The 13,410-nt window shown below is 32.9% G+C and overlaps 1 pseudogene; it reads right to left on the reverse strand.

Annotated features, from left to right (window-relative positions):
• Positions 1-765: 765 nt before the first annotated feature.
• LOC100732504 (sodium/potassium-transporting ATPase subunit beta-3-like) lies at positions 766-1,832 on the reverse strand (annotated as a pseudogene).
• Between the last annotated feature and the right edge of the window lie 11,578 nt (positions 1,833-13,410).

The raw sequence follows: 13,410 nt of genomic DNA on the forward strand, positions 1-13,410 counted from the left end.
GGGAAATCACTTGAGCCGCTGAGCTAAATCTCTGGACCTTTTCTTATATTCTTGATCTCAAATAATGCTATCATGGCCCAGCTAAGCAAGAAATCCATTTTTAAATCCATCAGTAGTAAATAATAGTTTTACCTGTAGAGTACATTTACATTCCAATACCAATCACTCTTTCTATTTTTTAATTGAGTTATTCTTTATAAATCAAATTATTACTAAGGTTACATATTCAGTCAGCATTTCTGTAATTATATCCCTTTTCAAATTATTCTTTATGCAAATTCTACATAATTCTATCCAAAAAGCAATTTAGTCTGCTCTAAATCTTAATAAAACAGTTTTATTATTTCATTTTGCTGTAAGAAAATCATGTATATGATAGAATTCAAGGAAATTCAAGATCTGTGATATCTTACTTCTTTATCCTTGTACTCTGGGATATATATCACTTTCAGATCCACTTTTATTCTTGTTTCTTCTTCACATACAGAGCTTCTCCAGACACATTTCTTGCAGCCATTAAGTCCCTTTATGTGGGCCAGGTGTCATTTAACCCCTAAAACTTTGCTGGCATCAAAATATGAGTTAATCAGTGTAAAATCCATAAAATATTTGCATTCACAGCACATTAAGCTTTAGACACTCAGCAATTAAACATTAGAAAAGAAGACAAGACTCCACCCCACATGCTGAGAATCAGGTGTTCACCCGTCCCTGTCTTACGACTGGACATTTGTCCAAAGGGCAGCAGAGCCGCAGGCAGTTACTTCAGAGGACACGGAACACTGTGATCTGGAAGCGTGTTGAGCTGTTACCTGGCTGGGCAGCGTCACCTTTCCCTAGGCAGTCTCCAAATTCTAGAATGGCAGAACCAGCGGACACACACTGAAGACAGACAACACAACATTTATTCTGCGGAGACCTCCTACTCAGGACTACGCACCGTGTTGTGATTTCAAATGCAAGGTTTCCCCAAAACTTGTCACGATCGTCCTCATTTCTTAGGTTCTTTGATAGCTCAGTTTTGCGCTCTACCGTTCTTCTTTCTTAGTACTGTTAGATCCAAAGGAGACCTGGAAAGCTATCAGTGGCTGTAGATAGCCCACGTTGTTTCTTTCCATAATACAGAAAAGTCTATGACTCCATGATTAGTATAAGTGGATACAATTGATGTGTTTTCATCCTTTGAAATACAGTCTATCCTTGGTGTGCTGCAGGCTTTAATCCAATGATTCTGTTCATTTTCACAAGAATACAAGGTTGTCTTCGGAAATAGCTGAAGTCAGGATTATTTGCACCACTGCACACTTCCAGTAAGAAGTGAAGAAACTTGACATGCAGCAAACACTGGACCCTTCTGTTCAAAAAGCGCTCCATCAGCAAAGTTGTTGAGATTCCTCTGCTCATCTAAAGAATATGATTTTAGAAACTTCTAAAGGTCTTTAATGTACCCTTCATAGGAACTTGGATCAGATACACTAAATGTATATTTCAATGCAGTCACTAGTTTTGGGAAAACTATGAGTCCTGGACTAGGAATCTGGTCATGGTATTTGGAACCTCATCATTCAGAGTTTGAAACATAGCCCAAATTATGAATGAGAAGAGTACATCCAGGAACCCAAAAAACACTAAGTAGAAGCTAAGATCAAACCCCAGCTCTTGAGGGTGCACCCCAGGAATTTTCCGGTGGTCCGATTGTACAAGAGCTCCCACCGGGCCAGGCTCTCATTCAAAGGCTTCTCACTTTCGTCACAGTGGGCATATGGGCCACAAGGAGCGCTGAGGAGCATCCCAGAGGTAGCTGCATGGGCGACAGTGGTGGAGGGCTGCATGACCTAGAACACCTTCTCCTTAGCTGGAGCACTCAGCCAACTGCAAGGCGCTAATCAGGCATAGGCTCAGGCCATGAGAGCCTTCTGGGTTATATTTTAAAATGAATTGTGCCAAATGATGTTTTTGCATTTAAAAATTTAAGTTGTTATATTGATTTTTCCTAATTTATTAGTTTGGTGAATTTTTGCTTATGTTTTCAAACTCAATTAACATCATCTGCTACAGTAAATAATTCCTCAACTTTCAGTTGTAGTTGAATTATATTTTTCTCTTATTCTAGAAACATATTTCTAATATATATGTCATTTTGAAATAATTTCTCATGATTTGATTCTTCTCTAGTAGAAAATAAATTTCTTGAGGACCCAAAACTCTTTGAATTACACAAGAGACATACAGGGTATTAATGCTATCTCCAGAGAGATAAAGGGGGTGAAATGTCCCCTACATTTTTCACTGTGTACAATTAAAACACTGAACATGAAACGCTATGACTATAGGATACATGAAGTGAAGAAAGACTGACCTGTGATTAGAAGGATGACATAATGGTGAGGACTCTGTTTTATTTTGCTTCATATCAAAGAGCCAAAGAAATTGGCAACCTAGAAACATTGGTTAGCACAGATCAAAAATAATAACATGATTGCACAACATCAAGCTCAAAATCACATAAATAAATAGGAAATATAAAATTTTAATCTGTTAGAAGAAACAGAAGAACTACAGGATCAAAAGTTAAAGAGCTCTTAGACTTGATACTAAAAGCATGACATATTATTCCATATCCTTAATGTACTTAAAGTTAGAAATAGAGATGGAAAAGAAATTAGAGATTGTCGTGGTTTGGAGATGCTGGGAGGGAGGTGACAATGAAGGGTGACATGAGCAGCACGTTGATAATGATGACCTAGTTCTTTATCCCGACTGGCGATTATACAAAGTTGCACATGCATTAAGTGGAATAAAATATACACATTCTGGTATGTCTTAGATATGGTTTGATGGTATTCCATGAGGCATAATATGCTAGATTGCTCCTATTTTTGACAACATTGAGAGGTGGTGGGATCTTTAAGAGGTGGACGTAGTACAAGGTGGTTAGGTCATTCATACAACTCTGACTGGTGTAAATGTTCCTCTTAAAGCCTAGATAGAGCACATCACAGGCACTGTTGCAAGGCAAGATCGCCTCAGGTGATTGCTGTCTTTAGCACACAGCCCTGCTCTTCCTTTTTATCTGTCATGGCACCAGAAGCCAGACAGATGGAACTTCCCAGTCTTGGTCTCGATTCAATATCATGAGATTAAGCAAAATGAGAATTTAGATGGAGGGTAAAGGGTACATGGGTCAAGTATACATAACTTATGAAAGTTTTTGTGAAATTATGACTGTTTCAAAATAAAAAGTAAAAACATGCACATAACTACAGACAAAAAATTGTTGAACAAAAGATAAACAGGCAAATGAAGCTCTTCCATGGATGCTGTGAAGATATTTCAAAATACCTCACAGAGATTGTCACAAACGTTCTCCTTATTTGAAAAGTAAGCAGACCTTAATAATTTGGTGAGAATGGAATTATGTTTGCCTTGGGGGTCAACCAGGAATCAAAGGTAAAGATGGACCGGATGATGCCTCACAGACACCTAACAGTAAAAAGGCACATGTTGGAGGAGTCTTATGTATATTTTGCGTGTACATAACACAGATCTGGCAACCCTCCATCAGCTGCCACTGCAAGTGATTTTTGCAAGGAATAGGCCAGCAGGTCAGATGTCTGGCATGTCTATAAGTAAATCAGTCATCTCTACTGCACAATTTTAGTATGGATCCGGCTAATTATCTGCCCAGAGGCATAGATTTACATAACTGGTAGAAAGAAATTTTATTTCTGCTCCAATTAAAATAGTAACATAAAACATGGTGAAGACTGATATATCCTTAAGTGTTTTGGACATCAGCTTTTGCATGTTACATACTATAAACAAAGTCCACATCATGAAATCAGAAACAAGCCTAAACTCTGGTACGATCTTGGCAAAGACAATTGAAGTTTTGAAACTAAATTTTAAATGCATTACATAATACTATTTGTGATGAATGGGTAATTTATTTTTTAAAATTGTAATTTTATTCAAATTAATACTCCTCTAGAAATATTGCAGAGCTCCAAAAACTAAAATTAAAAAGTGAACTACCCAATAATAGAAAACATTTTGTCATTTTTAAAATGCACAGTATCTAAAAGATAGGATTTAAACATATTTATTTCACTGTACCCTAAACCCCAAATAATGTCTTTAAATTTTTTCTACCATTATCTAGAAATAAAATAGAAATCCTTGTAATACAAAATACAATCTTATATTTTTCCTTCTTTCACATTTTATATAAGATGAAACAATACAATTAACATGTAAACACTGTAAACTTACAAGCAATACTTTTAACTGTCAATAAATATTAGGAAAAATAATGTATATTCTTCCAGATTTTCAACAAATTTTCCATTATTATTCATGTAAATATACATGTACACATAAATATTGTTTCATTTTTTATAAATACTATCAGTCTATGTTCAAGCAAATTTGCAACTTCGCACTATACAAGTATTAATAAATTAGTTAACATATATCTTGTTATATGATTTCTTTACACATATATTAATATATGCATATGTACCACACACAAAATATCATTGTAGCAACTCTTAAAGTTATTAAACAGTAGCTGTTTGTTCCTCTGTTTTTTTTTTTTTTTCTTTTTTCCTTATAGCTATCTAAACCAATCATTCTGGCTAAATTTCCTTTGGAGAATATCCTGTTATATATCTTTCTTCCCATGACTCTACAAGCATTAAGGATGAAAAGCTTTTATTCCAAAAGGTTTATATTTTTACATTGATCTGAAACTAACATGTTGTTTATTTGAGTTATAAAACACCTTTTTAATTGACTTTGCTATTAAATTGATAAACTGTGTTTCCTCTGCCTATAATCTAAGAATTCAGGAGGCTGAGGCAGGAGGATTGCTGAAAGATCCAGGCCAGCCTGGGCTAGACAGTGAGTTTAAGGTCAGCCTGAAATACATAGTAAGACCCTGTCTTAAAGAAACAACAAACACAAAAAGAAGATTAAGGGTTAAGGGTAAATAAAACCTCAGGTGGAGGCCCTTGACTCCTAAAAACTTAGTATTCTCATGAAAATAGCAGGAAATACCACCTGCCTCATTTTATGCAAGTCAGCAACAGATCTTGCCACAATCCATATCTTGCCAGGCCCTGATCACATTCTAACTTCCGGAATTGTGAGAAAAGGAAAATATTTCTATTGTTAAAGCCACTTAGGCTATGCAATTGAATTTTATCACAGAAACAAAGTAGATCAGTACATCCTTGATGCCAAATACAGTTTTCTGAGCTAGAACTGTAATTTTAGGACAGTTGAGGTCAAGATAACAATGAACTCTCAAAAGCTTCCATTCTGGGACAAAATTTGCTTCTTTGTAGTGTTTGACAACTATCCTTCAGTCTGTATAAATACACACAAAGCAAATATAGTCATGGGTCAAAATTGAACAAATTGCACTTCTCAAAAACAACAAAAAACTGGTGTAGGATTAGATGGTAGAAGAAGTCCAGGTTGTTGCAAATCGCTTACCAGTTGGGGGTAGAAAAGAAGAGATTTAGAAACTGAAAACTTTGTTTTTTTAAGATTAAGGGGGATATAGATCAACTTGTGAGAAATTTAATCTGTATCTTGTATTTTATTGTAAGTAGAGAAATGACTGCGTAAGTATGAAGAATATGAAAGGAATAATGCCGTTAATGAAGTGAAAAATAACAGAATTGAGTGCTCTGCTGCCAGAGGGGCAGGGTAGGAAACACAACTCACTACACCACTATGCGGTGGTGAGTTCCAAAGAGATTTCCAGGAGAAAATCAGGAGCTCATTCAGTTTGAACAAGTCAGACTTCCTCTGACCTTATAGGAAAAAGCAAATTTCAACTATAGGAAGACAGTGTGTGACTGTGTATTCATGAATGTATTGCACTGGTTACTTTGTGTTGTAAACTATACTGCTATCCAAATATAATTTACCAAATAAAAATGCTTAAGGTTTTACTATCTTAGTTATCATCGTTTGAATTTGACTCGTTTTTCTCTAAACTCAGTCAGTTGACATTGTATCACCTATATTTTGATGCTGTTGATCCTGAAAGTGTACTAAAATATACTTTCTTTCAGAATTTTTTGTTTCACTTCCCAATGTGAATGGTGCATTTCCTAGGGTCTTTTATGACTGTAACTGTCCATGTAATTAAAGTTTCATATATATATATATATATATATATATATATTTTTTTTTTTTTTTTTGGTCACTGCTTCATATATTAAATGTGAATGAAATTGTAACAGGCTGTAAATCCTTCAGGGTTGGAATTAATGGTTTTATTAGTCATCTTTCTGGAAAACAACACCTACCATATACACATTGGGTTCACTGTTGTAAGGGATTTAGGTCAAGTCATAGTATGTGTTTAAAGCAGGAGAATTGTGGTAGAAATAGTGACAAAGCAAAGAGCCTCAATGTGCTGTAGCCAGGAAGCAGAGCAGGAGAACAGCATCAGATACAGTAGCCAGGGTCATAGCTCCCAGACCCAGGCTCACTCAGAGCACGCTCCACCCTGCCTTCCGCAGCTCTCAAATGTATCAAGTTAACACAGACAAGCTTAACAGTCCCGCTGTGCCAGTGACTTTCCAATTTATTCATATCAGTGAAATAAACATTTTGTTTCACTAGGATTTTTTAGTAATTTGTATTTGAGACTCAGCAGAATCTACTGATTTGAATGCTAATCATTTCACTGCCCCTTTTCAAGATTCTTCATCTTTGTGTACATTGAAGCGACCCAAATACATTAAAGTTGAAACGTTACTCCAAAAGAGTTAAAGTATTATGTCATATTCACTTTTGTTTCATTACACTCCAGTATATTTGCCATTTTTTATTGATAAATACTTCGTTCCCAACCCTATGCAGATCAAAAGTGAAAGGATTTGATGGGAAGCATAGTAAAGGATTGTCTAACAGTGTGCCTATTTGTGTATTCCCAAGTGACATGGGCATTCTTTTTCTGAGCTGAGTAGCTATGCAAGGATGACTATGACCATGAAGTTATCTTATGTTCCTAGATAAGGAGGAATGTGAAGTATCCAGAATGTGCTGATTTTGCTCAATATATATATTGAGAATAAATATATATATATTTGATTATTTTGTTATATATATATATATATATATATAATTGCAAAAAATATGAAAAAGTTAAACATCCAGGTTTGACTCTGAGGGACCCACCGACCTACACCAAGAGAACAGATGTGATATCTATCCTGGAAGATGGCCAGCAGTAATTGAAATTTTCAAAGTTTACAGCATATAAGATACTGTATGTTGATGAAAACATATTTGATGTACCTCGAAGGCCAGAGTTGTTACTGGAATTAATTTAAGGCCTTCTTCCACTTTCTTTGTTGGTGCCAGGATGTGTTTTAGATTTAACACACTAAAAATTTCTGTTGCCAGAGACTGAGAATTAGGGACATGGGAAAACAGTTGTCCATTTTCAGTTTTTGCCTTATGATTAGTTTGTCTACCATGGACTAGTCACATGACTTCGGTTTATAAGAAGGTCTCATATTGATACGTGATCTGAAAACTCTCAGATTTCACTGGTCAGGAACTTCCTAAGTCTACATTTACTAATACATTATTGTCTTCCTGTGCCAGGTAATATCTTTTAATATACAGGCAGTTTGATAAATATATTTTTCCCAATATGGAACTCTTTGAAAATCCATTTTTATTTGACTTTATCAGTCCTAAAAATAGTGATACCCAGGTTACTGTGAGGATATATATATATATATATATATATATTCTGTTTACTTTGTATATTCTGTGTTTGTTGTGTGTTTGTGTGTTTGTTGTTTGCAGATGTACAATACCCTGCATGATTTTTTTCTTCTAGATCTCAATATTCTAAACCATCCACTTGATTTTTGAAAAATATGCTCTTTGATCATCTGACTACTTCAGAAGAAAAATACTGTGATGTGTAAATAGTCTGGCTACAGAAGAAACATACAGTTACTTATCTTTCTTTAGTTTTCTTTTATTAAAGACCTATTTGAATCATGATTTATTTGTAGAATTATACATTAAAATAGGCAAGTGGAAATTTAAGAATATGTACATACTTTTTATGCAAAATATTTAAATATTTAAATATTGCAAAGTACATTATATATGATTTTCTAAGTCAATTTTCTGTTTATATGTTGGTGTGTAACTGTGGGCTATGCTGTGAGGTGGTTCTTCTAGACATGCACATCAAGCAAAGCTCACAACCTACTCTAAACTTCCTGCATTTCAATCACAAATAAAATTCTATATGTTCTGTGGGAAGTATGAAAATTATAGCAGTGCATTCACTCTTCAAAATATGCCAAAAATTGCTTGTAGTTTGAACTTTCTTGACTTGGAACATATAAATAACGCTATTCATGGTGGTTTGGTTTCAGGCCAATCTTCAAATCCACTTAACCCAAAATGTAATTTAAAAATTGATTCTAATCTCCATATGTAACTACTTTTTATGGGAAAATGAATCAATATGTGTTTCTTATTGAAGCACTACATAAACTAGTTAAAGTTTTACTTTCAACTTCTAGCTTTTTTTCTTTTTAGTGTTATAATTATTAGCACTTTTAGCTTGTGAGAAGAGTTACAAACATGCTATTTGCCATGGTAGATTAGATTCTTTTTCCAGCAAATATCTATTGCTTAACCTACCATCGCTCATCTATGAGTAGAGTATTTTTGTTTGTCTTTTGATGCCAACTTTTGGTCTTGGAGAGTATTTCCTCTCATTTGTCTTTGGCCTTTGCCATGTGACTTTCTTTGTCCACTGCATGCGTCTGTCCTCCATATGCTTGCCTCTCTGGGTGACGGGCACCGTCTCTGGAGGCTACACTTTGAGCAGCTCTGTCTCTTTAGCCCTGGAAAAATATGTGGAGCAACCTTCACCGGAAATCTTTACAAATGGAAGGAAAAAGACATTATTATCTTCCAGTGGTATTTTATGATGATTTGTTATGAACATTTACTAAAATAAAATCACACACATGTCTCAAGGAAACTTAAAAGTTGAAAAAATACTATAAAATATGTGTGTAAATGAAGATAAAGATATAAACTTTAGTGCATAATAACTCCATGGTAAAGCACTTTTTTAGCATGCACAAAGCCATGATTTCAATGTCCAGTACAGGGGGAAAAAGAGATGTTGCTTACTCTCAAGTTCTCTCTCTCTCTCTCTCTCTCTCTCTCTCTCTCTCTCTCTCTGTCTCTTTGTCTCTCTCTTTCAGGAGTAGGTTAAAAACTGAGGCAACAATGTAATTTTGAAAATTATTTCTTTCATATCCATTCCATTCCCATAATTTATTCTACCACAAATAGCCAAGGGATAAATGAACACTGCTGGAAATAAAATGATGTTCATTTGAAACATGAACCCATGATAACAAAATCTGTGAGGAATACCACAATATTGGAAACATAATATTGGAAAAATAAAGAAACAGGATGTCCGAAAATAAAATCATAGTATTGGGAATCTGAAGGTGGGTGGAGACAGCCAGTTGTATGTAGGGATTCTCTACATTCTTTATTCTTTCTTTCTGTCAATATTACAACTCATGGTGTTGTATCCATTGACCCTGAGCTAACTACAGACAATAATGCTTAAACCTATGAATGTTTCTCAACTGTGTGGGTTGAAAATCGTTAATTATTAATAGAAGTTTTATGTTGCAAGGACACAAATGGAGAGAAAGTAGATTGGAATTTTCTGATAGAATTTAATAAATGTCCAGAAAAACATGTGTAGGTCAGGATTTGTCTATTTCTGTCAGAGTGGTTCTGCTGGAATGATTTTACTCTGAATCATTACTTTACTTAAAGACAGAATTGGCGCTTGATTTCCATGAGCAAGTCATCCATTTCCTTGGTTGCTAGGGAGACAGCTGCAATGAATAATAATCACCAACACTTAGTGCATTTTGAGACATTCTCATGGACTAAGCATATTCATATTTAAAGCTTTATGTGGATGCCTACTCACATGTTATACAACTGAAAGCCAAAGAAACATAAAACACAATATCCCAAAGAGAGTTGCGTGAAAAGATGATTGTCTGTAGTTTTATTAACTTTGACATGAGTCATCAGGAATATTCTCAAGTAACTCATCTACATCTTTGCTTTTTTTCTCCATGAAAATCATATGTGGGTTTTTATTTATCATATAATATTTTTGGAAGAGGAAACATACTAAAAAACCAAATTTCTTTCCAATGTTATTCTTTGGCTATAAACTAAAATCTGTTTTAAGATGTATGCATATTTTCAAATAAAAATTCATGCCTCAGTCATTGCCTCTTTCCAAAAAAAGATTTTTTTGTCAATCCTAGTCTAGAAATATATAAACTATATTTTGATGTGAATGACTGTATAGAAAAACGTACAAATTTTAGTCTGTTATAACTTCTTCATGACATAAAATTTAAATATGACTTTTTATAAATTAATACATATAAGTTTTTGAAAGTTGTTTAAGAAATGGAAAAAACTTTGTTAACCAACTTAATATAGAACTTCACTAATTTAGTGATTATAATTGTATAAACAAAGGAAAAATGGCGTGGTGATTGTGGTATTTCTTTTTTATATGTTGCTATGCATTCCTAGAAGACTTTCCTATCTGTCAAAAGAACAACATTTTAATATTTATAATTCATTATTTCCTTAAAGTTTACTGTTTAGGTATTTTCTTATACATGTATGACTTTAAAAAAACTTTACTCACTATGATACAAGTAATATTAAATAAACAATATATTTAAAATGTACAGATTGATACATTTTGGCATATCTAGAAGTGAATATCTGTAAATCTATAACCACAATTTAGATAACCTACCAATGCAAAACATCCAGTACCTATTCTTATTACTTTTTAATTAAGGGGTGTTCCTCATTTTTTATGGAAAAATGGTCTCAGTATTTGTCCCTGTGCATTTAGTTTGCATTTTCTAGTATTTTATAAAAGTTAAATGGTGAAATATGAATTCTTTTATCTGCCTTTTTCATTCACTAGAATAATCTTGAGAATCATTTGTTACATGTATTGAAAAAAATGTTTTTTGCGTCACTAAGTATTATGGATATCAATTCACATTTGATGTGGAATATTACCAGTATATTAACTGTTACTACTAATAATGTTGCTATGCATATTACCAGGCAAATTTTTAAATGAATTTATGTTTTTTTTTACTTAAAAGTATCCAGGAGTTGAATACTTAAATCTTATGACTAGTGTGTTTAACTTACCAAGAAATTCTTAACTTGACTTTCAAAATGGCTGTTCTCTTTGACATTCTCAAAAGACAAATTCAGTGGAAAAACTATGACTTTGAATTAAGCAACTATGTCTTAGATACAGCATCAAAAGCATGGCCCACTTAAAAATTATAAATTGGATGTAATTAACATTTTAAAACATTTTTCTTTGAATTACAATGTTAAATGTATAAAAATCATAGACTGCCAGAAAGCATTTGAAAATCACATATAAAATAGAATTTGTATTCAGAGTGTATAATTAATTCTTCAAACGGAATAATTAGGAAACAGAGACAAGGCAAATTAAAATGAAACTGATAAAAGTGCTGAACAGACACTTCACTGAAAATATATATGGATGACAATTTCATACATACAAATATATTCAACCTTATTAGTTTTTAGAAAATGGCAAAATTAAGCACATAAGTTATCATTAGAACCTATTCCAATGACCATTATTAAAAAGCAACCTGAGTAGTATTCCCTGTTATAAAAAGACCACATCTTTTTATCTACAAAATGAAGAAGCCTGAGAATGTCAGGTTGATTACTTTGATTATAAAGCAAATAAAACTTTCATGCTTATAGTAATATTTCTAGGAGTAAAATATGGTACAGTCGTTGTAGAAAATATTTGCAGTTTCTTAATAAGTATTTACTGTATGAAGTTATTATCTATCCCTGGATATTTATTCACCAGAAATGAAAGTTCGTGTTTACACAGAAACTTGTATGTGAATATTTAAAGCAGCTTTATTTATAATTATATAAAAATGTAAGCAACCCAAATGTTCTTCCAGTGCTCCTGAGCTGAAGAAGCTGTGCTAAGTTTGCATGATGAACTACTTTTAAGCAACAAAAAAAGAAAAACTCAATGCATTTTACATGTCTGAGTTTGAAATGGGTTAATCTAAAGGAAAAAGCCAGATGAACAGGCTACACTTCGGATGATTTCATTTATTTGACATTCTGGAGAAGACAAAATTATAGGAATGCAGAATAACTGGTTGCCAGGGTTTAAAAGAAGCAGAAGTTCTAACAAGAAGGTAGCATAAGTGAGTATTTTTGGAGGCCACCACTGATCTTCGGTATGTCAATCATGGTGGACTTTCATGACTCTGCCTTTTTGCAAACTCAGAACTGCAGTTTTGAAACTCAGAACTACATCAAAAAGAATAAATTCCATCACAAATAAATACAAAAGTACATTACAATTACTTGTCTTTCACTGACAAGCTTTTAAAACATAAATATAATACAATATTTCAAAGATTTCCATTTAGTCTCTATTTAAAAATTCATTTCTCAAAGATCATATGAATATTTAAATTTTTATTTTATTGCCAAGTTTAACAGTTTAATTAAAAAAATTATTTTTAAATCTAAAAACTGTGAACTATTTGAAGATATGAATCTTACTTAAAATATGTAGTGAAAATTCTTTAATATTTTAATTACGTAATATTTTATTTTAATAGATTTGTTAGGTGACATTTTTCTGTTTTGATTTGTACATTTTCCATATTATTTTTGCTCAGTTATTGCTCCCTTATAAGGAAATAAAGCTACAAATCCACAATAATCATATATATATATATATATATATATATATATCCTAGTTTGTTACCTCGGATCAAGGAACTTAGTAATTATTTGAAAAGTATTTTTTTAAATAAACACTTTATTTGTAACACACTTGTAACTTTCAATACAAACCTGCATGATATATTTTATTTTTCTTGGTCTACAGGTTAGTAGACTGAAACTTTCTAAAACTAAATAAATTTCAAAAATATTATTTTCTAAAGGATGTTTTCCTCACAAACTCAGGATTATCAGCTTTCATGACTGTCTCCTTCTCTTAATATTTCATATTAGAATTCAACTAGATTTTACTGGTTTTAGGTACTTTTGACCTTTTAAAAAATTGCTGTTATGAGATTGTAGAAGTAATTATGTACCTTACATTTCAGTAAACAAAAATATTTTTTCTTTCCTCACTATTTTGCATTCCAAAAGTTTTCAAAGCTATATAAGCCTCAGTACAAGAAAATCTCTTATGTTTAATAAGAGTCATAGACTGTGATGCATCAGTGC

Source organism: Cavia porcellus, unplaced genomic scaffold (genome assembly GCF_034190915.1).
Source record: "Cavia porcellus strain 051 isolate PalLab524CR breed Dunkin Hartley unplaced genomic scaffold, mCavPor4.1 scaffold_8, whole genome shotgun sequence".
Lineage (NCBI taxonomy): Eukaryota > Metazoa > Chordata > Mammalia > Rodentia > Caviidae > Cavia > Cavia porcellus.